Raw genomic sequence first — 14565 nt, forward strand, 5'->3', positions numbered from 1 at the left:
CATAGTTCCGGGAGGGGTGCTCGGGGCCATGAACAGTCGTTCCCGAGTACCCGGAGTTCCCCGAGGACCGAGAAGAGACATATCCGGGAGAGGGCGCTCGGGGCTATAAACAGTAGTCCTCGAGCACCCAGAGTTCCCCGAGGACCTGAGAAGCCCCTTGCCGGTGGACCCCACAAGGGCTCAGCGGTGATGTGTTAATCGGTGAGAGGCCCGATGCTGCATTTAAGAGGGGGTGTGGCCTGTCGTTTCCAACCACTCCTCCCACGCTTGTCGTACTGAGTACGTCAGTCCCTACCACCGCCTGGCAGGGAGGCGTGGGGGCATTTAATGCGACGGGTCCCATCGCACGTCACCCTGCGCGGCTTGGAGATGTCGTCGCTGGGCTCGAGGCTTATCGCCTGCCCCCTGCTGTGTCAGACCTGCTCTGACCGAGCGGGCATGCGGGATTGTTCGGCGGCTGCCCGGTGGGCCCCCCTGCACCCGTTGCAGCTGGGCATAATGGGCGACGGGACCGGCCGGAGGCGGTTTTTCAACCCCCTATAACATCAAGCTGCAGTCTATGATGGCTGTTTTCTATTTATAGCTCATGGGAACTCGTGCCCTCCTTCCTAGGCATGCTAAGCCTCCCCCAACAGGATAAAAGGGGGGTGCACTCCGAAGAAGGACAAGTTTTAACACACCATAACAAGCCGAAGAATACGGCACACAAGTCTGAGAAGCTGAGCAGAGATTCACCAAGCTCGAAGCAAGACCGAAACTCTAGACTTAGACAAAAAAACCTTGTAACACAGAGATCCAGATAAAGGCATTCCTGGAGCATTAATAGCACACACACACAGGAGTAGGGTATTATGCTCCGTGCGGCCCGAACCTGTCTAAAATCCCTCGAGCATTTACTCCCACTAGTAGACGATCATCCATCCTGCCTACATCTCACATATTCGCATTAAATCCACGTATGAGGTAGATCCAGAATTAGCCCCCCGACCGAATCTCAAAGGGGGTCCCCCAGGATCCTCGCTTGAGGAGTTCATCCTCCGACAACTGGCGCGCCAAATAGGGGGGTTGCATCCCTGAATCCATCTTGTTTTCTGCAGGAAGAATGGCGGGCGGACATCGTCTTCAGCGCACTGGCTCAAACTTGAGCGAAGAAGTGGAGCACGTGACCCAGGAGGCCCCGGCTCCTGCTGTTCCTCAGCAGCAGCAGCAGTAGGCCCGTACGGCACCCCTCCCTTGGGGACAACGGCGCTGGGCCCAGCAGGGCCGCCGCCGTCGCCGCAGGCGGGCCACCCAACCCTCAACAAGCGGCAGACATCCCTGCCACAAGGTCGACGTCCGGACAGCGCCTGGCGCCTTTACGGCGTAGGCTCACCTTCGGTGACGCCAGCCCAGGGAGTGCTTTGCTTGCAGCGCAACCACTCCTCAGGCACCCGCCTGTCCAGGCAGCGGGGGAAACCCCGGAAGGCCGTTGGCTGCAGGAGATGGCCGCCTTGGTGGGCACAGCTCACCGGCAGGTTCTGGCCGAAAGTTCCCGTGCAACAAGAGCCGGACCATCTTCGGGTGGCGGCAGAACCAACCGAGGGGGCTCCAGGCGGAGCGCCGCCCCCCTGGTCACAACAGGAGCTCAGGATCTCCGCTTGCACCTCAATGAGCGGAGGGATGTCGAGGATGCGCGTGTCACTCTCGAGCGCCACCGGGAGTCCCGGCGCGAGGCCGAGGCAGAGGACCAGGCTTCCTCTATGCCAGCCCCTGACCGCCGGGGTTCCCCGGCGCGTTGGTGTTCGCCCCCCAAGGGCGCTGCTGGTGCCGTGGGTTATGGCACGGGCTGCCACGCATTCACCAGTGAGCTCCGCCGGGTCAATTGGCCCACGAAGTTCCGGCCAGAGCTACCGGTGAAGTACGACGGGTCCATCGACCCCATTGAGTTCCTCCAAATCTGTACCACCGCCGTCCAAGCGGCGGGTGGAAATGAAAAGATTATGGCCAATTACTTCCATGTAGCCTTGAGGGGCTCTGCCCGCTCTTGGCTTATGAATTTACCCTCAGGATCTATTAGCTCCTGGGATGATCTGTGCCACCAATTTGTGGCTAATTTTCAGGGTACTTTCACACGCCCCGGCTTGGAATGGGACCTCCATGCCGTTAAGCAACAAGAGGGGGAGACACTGAGGCACTTCATACAGCGTTTCAGCCAGGTCCGCAACACCATTCCGCAGATCACCCCTCATGCCATCATTGTCGCCTTCCGGCAGGGTGTCCGCGACGAGCGGATGCTTGAAAAGCTAGGTACGCACGAGATCGAAACCACCGCAGAACTTTTCACGTTGGCCGATAAGTGCGCCAAGGCGGCGGAGGCTCAAACGTGGCACGTCCCGCACCCTGAGCAACCCGTTGCCGACAAGGCAGGTTCTTCCCATTCCGACAAGTGGGAAAAGAAAAAAATAAAGAAGCGCGACGATGCTCCTGTCATGCCGGCAGAGGGCGCTGCCCGTAGGCTGGCACGCCGGGCGGCTGTCGACAAGAAGCCCCCTCCTGCGAAGCCTGAGCCAGGAAAATGGTGTGAAATCCACCAAACCGACTGGCATGACCTCACTGAGTGCCGGTCGGTCAAGGGCCTCATCGAGCAGCGCTAGAAGGAGCGCGATGAGCGCCGCAGGGGTGGCGACGACAGAGCCGCCCCCGAAAATCAAGAACTCGGGTTCCAAGAGCCCGAGCACACCGTCGCTTTCATCGACGGAGGCGCGTACACGCCCTCCTCTCGTCGATGCGTCAAGACAATGCGGCGTGAGGTGTGCTCAGCGACCCCAGGCGTTGCGGCTGCAAGGCTTCTGAAGTGGTCGGAGACCCCGATCACCATCAGTCAGGCGGACCACCCCGCGAGTACTGCAGGGGTATGGCGACTACCTATGGTAGTGTCCCCCACCATCTGCAATGTGAAGGTCAGCCGAGTGCTGATCGATGGGGGCGCAGGCCTGAACCTCCTATCCCAGGAGGCATTCAAGAAGCTGCATGTGCCTCCGAGGCACCTAAAGCCGTCCCTCCCCTTTTATGGGGTGACACCAGGGCACATATTACCCCTCGGGCAGGTCGAGCTGCCCGTTACCTTCGGGAGCCGGGACAATTTCCGGACGGAGAACGTCATCTTCGATGTCGCGGAAGTCCCTCTCCCCTACAACACAATCCTCGGGCGCCCGGCGCTCGCCCCGTTCATGGTGGTGATGCACTACGCCTACCTCACGGTCAAGATACTGGGCCCTGCCGACCCCATCTCCATGCCCGCCGAGACCGGCAGAGCCGTCTCCTGCGCTGAGCAGCTATACTCGGCGTTGCTCTCTGCTCGGGCCGAGGTCGAAGGACACCCAGGGGGCCCGGGACCCTCTTCATCCAAACCCCAACTCGCTGCCGACGCCTCCATCCCCACGAAGGAGGTCGTGGTGGGTGAAGACTCGTCCCAGGTCATCCGAATCGGTAGTGACCTGGGCGACAAATAGGAAAGCGCGCTAGTCGCCTTTCTCTGGGCTAACGTTGAAGTGTTTGCATGTCAGCCGTCAGATATGCCCGGGATACCTAGGGAAGTGATCGAGCACCACCTTGCTGTGCGACCAGACGCACGACCGGTGAGGTAGAAGATCCGGCGGCAGGTGCCTGAGCGCCAGGAGTTCATCCGGGAGCAAGTCAGTAAGCTCCTCAACGCCGGATTCATCCGATAGGTTCTCCACTCGGAGTGGCTGGCCAACCCAGTCGTCGTCCCGAAGGCCAACGGTAAGCTGCGGATGTGCGTCGACTACACCGACCTAAACAAGGCTTGTCCAAAAGATCCTTTTCCTTTACCCCGCATAGACCACATAGTCGATTCTACTGCGGGGTGCGATCTTTTATGTTTTCTAGATGCAAACTCGGGTTATCACCAAATCCGTATGGCCAAACAGGACGAAGAAAAAATATCTTTTATTTTCCCGGTGGGGACCTATTGCTATGTGTCAATGCCTTTTAGTTTGCGCAACGCTGGATCTTCATTCCAGCGGGCCGTGCGCATTACCCTTAATACACAGGTTGGCCGCAACGTCGAAGCTTATGTCGACGACCTCGTGGTCAAGTCCCGAGATCGGGCCACCCTGCTGGAAGATTTGGCCGAGACTTTCAATAGTCTCCGCACCACCCGCCTGAAGCTCAACCCCGAGAAGTGCGTCTTCGGGGTACCCGTAGGCAAGCTCCTCGGTTTCTTAGTTTCCAGCCGAGGAATCGAGGCCAATCCGGAGAAGATCTGTGCCATCGAACAGATGCGTCCCCCAGCCCCCAGCCCGGCTAAAAGAGGTCCAGTGCCTCACTGGGTGCATGGCGGCCCTGGGGCGCTTCATCTCCAAGCTCAGGGAGCGGAGGCTCCCACTCTTCAAACTGCTGAAGAAGATCGGTCATTTCGACTGGACACCGGAGGCCGAGCAAGCCTTCCAGGACTTGAAGAAGTATCTCACCTCACCACCCGTACTGGTGGCCCCCTCCGAGGGTGAGCCTTTACTGCTCTACGTCTCGGTCACTCCTCAAGTCGTGAGCATGGTGCTGGTGGTGGAGCGTGATGAGTGCTCGGGGCAAGATGCTGGGTTCAAGCTCCCGGCCGCCCCCGAGCAGCCTACAGGTCTCGGGGTTCCTCCCAACCAGGGAGTCGAGCCTGAGACATCGGCTCCTCCCGACCAGAGAATCGAGCCCGAGACCTCGGCCGGCCCCGACCACTGCGCCGAGCTCAGGGGCTGTGATAAGTCCTCGAGCGAGGCCACTGTCCGAGTCCGCCGGATACAGCGACTGGTGTACTTCGTCAGTGAAGTCCTCCGAGACGCCAAGACAAGATACCCTCAAGCCCAGAAGATGCTTTATGCAGTGCTCATCGCTTCCAGGAAGCTACGCCACTACTTTCAGGCGCACAAGGTCTTGGTGGTAAGCACATACCCACTGGGGCCAATCCTCCGGAACCGAGAAGGCACTGGGCGCATCGTTAAGTGGGCGGTCAAGCTTGCAAAATTCAATCTGTACTTCGTCAACCGCCAAGCAATCAAAAGACAGGCTCTGTCCGACTTCGTGGCAGAGTGGGCGCCGGTCCCCGAGATCGACAATGAAGAGTTGTCCGCGTACCCCGGGCAAGATGGGCCCGGGTACTGGGTCATGCACTTTGACGGCTCCCTCACGCTGAAAGGAGCGGGGGCTGGAGTGGTGCTCACCTCCCCAACGGGTGAAGTACTCCAGTATGTCGCGCAGTTGTATTTCCGAGTAACCAACAATATGGTGGAATATGAGGACCTCATCGCTGGCCTCCGGGCAGCGGTGGGCCTCGGGATTCGGTGGCTGCTTGTTAAGAGAGACTTCCAACTGGTGGTCAACCAAGTATCCAAGGAATACCAGTGTGCAGACCCACAGATGGCGGCGTACGTGGCGGAAGTCAGGAGGCTGGAGCAGCACTTTGACAGCCTGGAGCTGCGGCACATACCTCACTGCGACAACACTCTGGCCGATGACCTCTCCCGCCTGGCCTCCGCCCGGGTGCTCGTCCCGGCTGGAACCTTTGAAGAAAGGCTCACACGGCCATCCGTCCTGCCTGCCGACCAGGGTGAAGGGGAACCCTCGAGCCTAGTTGGGGGAACCCAGGCAGCACCCTCAGTGGGAGGTCCCATCAGGGTGCCGCCGCCCGGTGAGTGCGCTGTGCTTGCCGGTAGTTCTCAAGATGCCTCGTGGATCGATGAGATCTGAGGGTACTTGAAAGAAAACATCCTTCCCGGGGATGATGCCTCTGCGGAGAGGATTGCATGGCAGTCCAAACGCTATGCCAAAGTAGATGGGGATCTCTACCGGTGTGGCACGGACGGTGTCCTCCTGAAATGCATTACCCGAGCAGAATGCAGTGAGCTCCTCACTGAGATCCATGAGGGCGAGTGCGGTGGCCATGCATCGTTCCGCACGCTGCTCGGGAAGGCCTTTCGGCAAGGCTTCTACTGGCCTACAACTCTCCAGGACGCTTCCGAGTTGGTTCGACGCTGCAGGGTACGCCAGTTCCATTCAAAGCAGATTCACCAGCCAGCTCAGGCTCTTCATACCATCCCCCTGTCTTGGCCCTTCGCGGTCTGGGAGCTGGACATTTTGGGTCCATTCCCCTGAGCAATCGGGGGCTATGAGTACCTCTACGTCGTCATCGACAAGTTCACCAAGTGGCCGGAGGCGGTCCCAGTTGTCAAGGTTACCAAGAACACGGCAATCCAATTCATCCGCGGTATCACAAGTCGCTTCGGCGTCCCGAACAGGATCATCACCGATAATGGCACCCAGTTCACAAGTGCCATGTTCGGGGAATACTGTGAGGACCTCAGGATCAAGCTTTGCTTCGCCTCTGTCGCTCATCCTCGGAGCAACACGCAAGTCGAGTGCGCCAATGCCGAGATACTTAAGGGGCTCAAAACCCGGACCTATGACGTGTTGGCAAAGCATGGGAAAGGGTGAATCGACGAGCTGCTTGCCGTGTTATGAGCCAACCAGACCACGCCAAGCCGGGCCACCGGGGAGACACCATTCTTCCTCGTCTACGGCGCCGAGGCGGTCCTCTCCTCCGAGCTCACGCTCGGCTCCCCTCGGGTGAATGCTTATTCAGAAGGTGAACAGGAACAACGAAGACGCGACGACGTCGATCACCTGGAGGAGTGTCGGCGACGAGCCGCCATCCGAGCCGCCAGATATTAGCAGAGCTTGCGGCACTACCACCAGCGCCACATCCAGACCCGGTCACTCAAGGTTGGGGATCTAGTTCTCCGACGCGCCCAGACGCACGAAGGAAAGAATAAACTCTCCCCTATAAGGGAAGGCCCCTTCATCGTGACCGGCGCCCCGTGGCAAGTCTCGTTTCGGCTGGCCACAGAGGACGGGCACAGAGGACGGGCGGCCTCTCCCAAACGCGTGGAACATCGAGTATCTGCGTAAGTTTTATCCCTAGGTGAGCTCGTTTGTGCTCAAGCCAACCAGGACAGAGGCCTCCCCCTGCCCAAGTTGGCCGAGGGCTGCCACCAACCATGTAAGTTAGCACTTCTGTACAAATTATCAATATACGCTCATATTACTCAGTTTTTCCTCTGGAATCCATATGTTTAATCTGTTTGGTGAGATGCGAGAAAAACACGCTCTCTCATTTTTCCCACTGATAAAAACGAATCCCGGTCGGTATGCGTGCAAGCAGCGACTGCTGACTTAAGTCTGTTGTGGTAGGTTGTGGTGCCCGGCTGCATGGCAGTACCCCGAGCACTACCGAGCCTCTGGGGTTCTCGGGTAATCCTACCGCTCGAATATGAGTGGACGGGACCGCCTAGACCCCAGGGGCGGGCTGTCGGTGCTCGATCTGGTCAGTCCTATCCCGGGCACCACCGAACCATTGGACCTCTCGGTCATGCCTTTGTCTGTACACTTCGCCGGTCTGGGCATCCGAGAGGTCTCGGGTCAAAAACGAGAGCATTCTATAATGAGTACCGCACTAACAGAGCGCACCAAGTAAAGAACTTTTTGCCTATTTTCCAAACTTACAGATCAATGCTCGAGAATCAAGCAGCTCGACCGCAAGGGCCTCAGTGCCCAGGGCGTTGCTCGAGTCTCTAGGGTCCTCGGGTAATCCTACCGCTCGGGCATGAGTGATCGGGACCGCCTAGGCCCTGGTTCCATTTCCGGGTTTCCAGTGCTCGGGTGCTAAAAAAAAGTCCTGGGGGCTTAGGCGCTCTGCACAAGGGAACCCATGTTCCCGGGCGCCCTGAGCTTAGGGCATCTACCCTTTCCTGGACCAGTCGGTCGGAAGGCTGACGGCTACCCGGTGAGTAGGGTATTACGCTCCATGCGGCCCAAACCTGTCTAAAATCCCTCGAGCATTTACTCCCACTAGTAGACGATCATCCGTCCCGCCTACATCTCACATATTCGCATTAAATCTACGTACGAGGTAGATCCAGAATTAGCCCCCCAGCCGAATCTCAAAGGGGGTCCCCCAAGATCCCCGCTTGAGGAGTTCATCCTCCGACAGCGACTCTACTAGGGATGAAGTTTGTCAGCTATCTCTTGGCCGAATTCTAAAACCCAAGGCATGTCTACTTCGGAAATCGATAAAGACAACATCATCATGGCATTCTATGACGAGTTGTTGGAAGAAGCGTGTTTGGCAATCGAAGCCGACTTGGAACAGCATCGGCAACAGTTGCTCTCGCGTTATATGAAGACTCGAAAATGTGTGTTCAAGAAAGAAGATTCTCCACCGCCCACCGACCAAACCCATAAGGTACCAACCAATGTAAGTGTTCAACCCTCTCTATCGTATGAAAAAGTTGCTAGTATGATTGATCAATCTATTGGTGCAACTATGGCTAATAGTGTTCAAAAGATGGTTGATGATACATAGGCTGAAAAGATTTGGCCTTTAGTTTTACAAATTCATGAGGAATAAAATTCAAAAAATCCTTTTACTAGTAATGTTAGCACTCCAATTATTATTGTTGTTGTTAATACATTACCTAGTGCTTCAATTCCTCATGATGGCTAAAATTACATGGGTAGTATTGCACCTAATCATGTTCCATCTTATGCTATTATAACTAATGTGACACAAAACTCATATCAAACACCATATGCTTGAAAGTACATCTAGGCCCCTATTTGGGTTTTGGATAATTGATGACAAACGATTAAGGGACTAATGAGTTTATTAAAGTTATGAACAATTTTAGTCCCAAAAAAGAAGTTAAATGACGTTGGCGTCTCTCAAAAAGAAAAGAAAAGCGGTATGTGATCAATCAATAGATTTAAATTAATTTTATTTTTGAATTTGAGTATAGGTATGACGTACTATCAAGAGGGATACGTATAGATAGACTTGAAGATGTCTCAGTGCTCAAAGTACCAATTTAGACCAAAGAAGATAAACACAAATCACCTCACGAACATCAGGAAGTTCTAAGTCTTAGTCTGTACCCAGAGTCTCCGGGCTGACCTAGATACTCTGGATTCTGGTGTGTCAGCCGGGGTCTCCGAGTACAGCTCCGGCAAGGGGTGTTCGGTCAGGGCTTTTGTGTTTTACCTAGAGTCTCCAGGTTGACCCGGATACTCCGGAATCTGTTAGTCATCCGGACCCTCCGAGTTGGGTTCCAGACAAGGCTTTTGGTTACACGTTAAAGTGCCAACCCGGAGTCTCTAAGTTAACCCTGGATACTTCGGGTTAGTAAAAAAATATTGTAACGACTAGTTTTTTAAGGGAATGGCATAAATACCCCCTCTCCACCTCCCTTTAAGTGTCGTTGTTGCTGAACCAACTCGAGACAAACACATTCATAGCCATTCAATAGCCTTCCTAACTCCTCTAGTGCATCAAATCTTGCAAGGGTTTGAGAGCTAGGTTGGAAAAGTGAGATTGAGTACTAGTGAGCATAAATCCGTCTTTTGAGCACTTGAGTTTGTCATCAAGCCGTCGATTCACGTTCGCTACTCTTGGAGTTTGGAGCTCCTAAATGGCTAGGCGTCACTCGAAGAGCACCCAAGCTTTTGGAGTGCCCCGGGAAGTTTGTGAAGGTCATCCTCGCCTCCGCAAGGGAAGAGGAAGCTTTGAGTAAGTCCAAGCTCGATCTTCGTGATCTTATTTTTTGATTTCCTCTTCAATTCGGACTATCCAGGTTAAGCTCGGAACCTTCGAACCCCGAAGTCTCTGGATTGACCCAAAGTATCTGGGTCTGTAATCCGATGTGAAGTTTTAATTTTTAAGAAACGCCTATTCACCCCCCCCCCTATCTAGGCAACATCACGTACATTCAATTGGTATCATAGCCTTATCTCATACAAGGCTTCACTACTTGGAGAAATTGAGGATGTCAGCATCCAAAGAAAAGTCTAAAAAGCCCAAAGAGTCCAAAGTATGATCTTTCAACTTCATGTAACAGTAAAAGTAAGGGAGTTGCAATTGAATTCAATTATGATAAATTAAATGCATATAATTCTTATATATCTGTGACATCTAGGCGTACTCCATATTTTGATGGCACACACTATGCCGCTTGGAGGCACAAAATGAAATTGCATCTGATATCTTTTCATCCAAGTATTTGGAAGATTATGTGCACAGGTTTTGAGCTATTAGATGAGGATAAAGAGCTTACTTCCGAGCAAGAACAAAATCTTCACCGCAATGCTTGGTGCCTTGAGCCTTAAAGAGTTTAACAAGGTGGATAGGCTTGAGGAAGCCAAAGTGATATGGGATATTGTCGGTGACACAGGAACCAGGGGTCCCCGAGTCCCAAGGTCAGAACAGCAGAGTGCCACGTTGCGCCCTCCAGCGGGGGTTATCTCCTCGAGGTACGAGAAGATCAAGTTCCGGGAGAGGGTACTCGGGGCTATGAACAGTGGTCCCCGAGTACCCGAGTTTCCCGATGACCCGAGAAGACCAAGTACCGGGAAGAGAGTGCTCGGGGCTACGAACAGTGGCCTCCGAGCACTCAAGTCCCCCGACGACAAGAAAAGCCAAGTACCGGGAAGAGGGTGCTCGGGGCTGCGAACAGTGGTTCCCGAGCACCCGAGTCCCCCGAGGACCCAAGGGAAGTCAGTTCTGGGAGAGAGTGCTCGGGACCGTGAACAGTGGCCCCCGAGCACTCGGTTCTCCGAGGACCCGAACAGCCAGTTCCGGGAGAGAGTGCTCGGGGCCGTGAGCAGTGGCCCCCAAGCACTCGGTTCCCCGAGGACCAAGAAAGGGCATATACGAGAGAGAGTGCTCGAGGCTGTGAACAGTGGCCCCCGAGCACTTGGTTCCCCGAGGGCCTGAGAAAGTCCTTCGCTAGTGGCCCCCACAGAGGCCTAGCGGTGAGGTGTCAGCTAGTGAGAGGCCCGATGCTGCATTTAAGAGGGTGCGTGGCCTGTCACTTCTAACTGCTCCCCCCACGCTTGCTGTCAGTCCCTGTCACGGCCTGACAGGGAGGCGTGTGGACATTTAATGCACAGGTCCCATCGCGCGACATCCAGCGCGCCCCGCCTGCTGCCCTGCTGTGTCAGGTTTGCTCTGACCGGGCCGGCACGCTGGGCTGCTCTATGGCTGCCCGGTGGGCCCTCCCCACGGTGCCCATTGAAAAACGGCATGATGACGAACAAGACTGGACGGGAGTGCGTTTTCAACTCTCCCAGCCACCTCGCGTAGCAGCCCATGATGGTTGCTTTCCATTTATGGCACCTTGGAACTCGCACCACCCTTTCTGGGCACGCTACCACCCCGGCGAGTATATAGGCGGGGCAGGCTCCCCGGAGAAGAGAAGAGGAAGACGAGCTAAGTGCAAGACGAACCAGTCAAGACCGGATCGAACTCTCGACAACCGGCGACAAGTTGAATACAAGCTGAGGACGAGCACCGAAGAACAAGGAGCACGAAGCTCTAGACTAGAAAAATATTCTTATAACCTAGCAAACACTCAGAGAGACATTCTCAGAGCATTTATAGCATACACACAGGAGTAGGGTGTTACGCTCAGTACGGCCCGAACCTGTCTAAAAATCCTCGGAGCATTTACTACTTCCTGCATCCGATCCTTCCATTCCACCTGCATCTCATTTTACACCCATTTATTTCACATGCAAAGCAGATTCAGAAACATCACCCCAGCCGAATCTCAAAGGGGGTCCCTCCGGATCCCCGCTTGAGGAGTTCACCCTCCAACAGATACACTCCAAATCGCACATGAATGCACCACGAACATGAATGCACCACGAGTGTGAGAGAGTCCAAGATAGAATTGCTTGAAGGCAAATTAGGAAGATTTATTATGAAAGATGATGAAACCCACAAGCAATGTATGACCGCATGATGGTGCTAGTGAACAAGATTAGAAGACTTGGAGGTGAAGAGCTAGATGATCACAAGATAGTGCGAAGATTGCTAAGAGCTTTTGCATAAAAAAAACCCACCTTGGTCACTCTCATCCTAGAAAGAAGAGACTATAAGAGGCTCACATCAAGTGATGTGCTCAATAGAATTCTTACTCATGAACTCATGGAGGAGGAAGCCAATGAAGTCAAGAACCTAGTAAAGCAAAGCTCAACCTTTAAGAACAAAGAAGTAGCATTCAAAGCAAGCAAGAGCAAGCAAGTTGAATAATTGAGCTCAAGTGAAGGTGAGAGCTCTGATGATGAAGAGATTGCTTTCTTTGTAAGGAAATTCAAGAAATTCATAAAGAAGGGTGACTATAGTAGGCACAAGAGAGACATGCCCAAAAGAAGAACATTCAAGAGAGTTTGCTATGAGTATGACGAAGTTGGCCACTTCATCGTCGAATGTCCCAACAAGAAGAAGAGCAAGGATAAAGAATAAAAGAAGAGCAAGTCCTTTAATAAGGATAAGTACAAGACCTATAAGAAAAAATATTCAGGTCAAGCACACATTGACGAGGAGTGAGACTCTAACTCCAACTCTGACTCCGATTCTGACTCTGATGATGAAGGGATCGCCACCATCGCCATCTACTCCTCTACACCGATAATGTCACTTTTTGGTGACATGAGCGACGAAGACAACACTCCCAAGTCCCAAGTGTCTCATGGAAAAAGGGTGTAAGGTAAAATCACAACACAAGCTCCTAGATAGTGAAAATGATAATGATTGTGAATCTTTGATTAAAGGTTTAAGTAAAAATGTCATGTTTAAAATAAAGGAGCTAACAGAAATAATAGAGAGTCAAAAGGATATTCTTGAGAAGCAAGAGGACTTGCTCATCGTTGAAAAGGAGAGAAACCTTAAACCCGAGGAGCTCCTTGCTAAAGAGAAGGAGAAAGTTGAGAAATTGACCAAAGATCTTAATTTGGCCAATGTCTCAATTACTAGTCTAGAGGGTAGCAATCCTACACGTCAAGAAAAATTCAAATGTTTAGATGAAACTCATAAAAATTTTGAAGTGCAAATTGATGCTCTTAGGAGTAGCTCTTCTTCCTCTAATGATGCAACCTTACTCTCTAATGCTTCCACTAGTCAAGGTCGCTCTCGTTGTTACAATGTTGATATAAATATTTGAGCTATCAATATTCAATCCTTGCAAGCATTAAAAAAGGAGAATGAGAGGCTAAATGCCTTGGTTAATTATGGGTGTATCAAGACATACAAATTAAAGGATGTACTATACAAGACCATTGAGACTAAGGATAACAAGCAAAAGAGATGTCTTGGGTTTGATATGCATACAAGCAAGCCAAGTGAGCATGTGGTGATAAATGGCAAGAAGTACCTTAAGTTCATCAAGGGAGGCAAGCAAAGTGATCTCACCACACAAGTCAAACAACCCAAGGGTCATGCACCTCTATCTACTTTTTTATGTATCTTATGTTTTGAAAAGAAACCACCATAATAAAGTGGTTGCTCTATATATTTGTGCCTGCACAAAGGATCGAGTTGTCAAAAGAAATATGTGGATGCCAAAAGTTCTTGTGACCAATATGAAAGGACCCAAACAAATTTGAGTACTTAAAACAAAAGCTTAACTTATTTTGTAGGCATACTCCTCTAGTGGATCAAGTTGGGTGTTTGATAGCGGATGCACAAATCATATGACCAGAGAGAAGTGAATGTTCTCATCATTTGAAGAAAATGGAGGATCTCATGAAAATATCATTTTTTGTGATGATGGGAAAAGAGAGGTAATTGGTTTAGGTAAAATTGCTATCTCTAATGATCATTCTATCTCAAATGTGTTGTTAGTCAAATCTCTTAGTTACAATTTATTGTCTATATCACAACTTTGTGAAATGGGCTACAATTATCTTTTTATAAATGAGGGTGTGACCATCTCTAGAAGGGAAGACTACTCAATAGATTTTACCGTTCATTTGAAGGGTAAGCTTTATGTTGTTGACTTTTCAACAGATGAAGTGAGGCATAAGACTTGTTTGATTGCTAAGTCTAGCATGAGTTGGCTATGACACTGCCGACTAGCCCATGTTGGCAAGAGAAACTTGTCTATACTTCTAAAGGAAGAGCACATCCTAAGACTAACAAATGTTTTGTTTGAGAAAGATAGAATGTGATGACGAGCAAGCAAGCGGGGACATCCTAGGAACTTGACTAACAAATGTTTATAGTGCATGTCAAGCAGGCAAGCAAATTGAAACTCCTCATCTCGCCAAGAATGTGATGACAACTACAAGGCCGTTGGAGCTTCTTCACATGGATTTATTTGGATCAATCGCCTACATAAGCAATGGTGATAACAAATATGGTTTGATTATTGTTGATGATTATTCTCGTTTCACTTGGGTATTCTTTTTGCATGATAAGAATGAAACACATGTCATATTCAAGAAATTTGTGAGAAGTGCCCAAAATAAATTCGATGTGACGATAAAAAGGTGGGATCTCTCATCCTAAAGCCTCTTGCCATTGTTCCGTCGGGAGTCATCATTGTTTCCTCCGATGAGCAGGAATCGAGTGAGAGGCATAGGATGAGAGGGAATAAAAAGTCCGTCAAAGGTCGTCGACCCTTCACTCGTCAACTCCGGTGCCTCCTCGATGCTGACAATGTGGAGTGAACAGCGCAAGGGTCAGCG

The sequence above is a fragment of the Phragmites australis genome, chromosome 1 (assembly GCF_958298935.1).
Source record: "Phragmites australis chromosome 1, lpPhrAust1.1, whole genome shotgun sequence".
Taxonomy (NCBI): Eukaryota; Viridiplantae; Streptophyta; class Magnoliopsida; order Poales; family Poaceae; genus Phragmites; species Phragmites australis.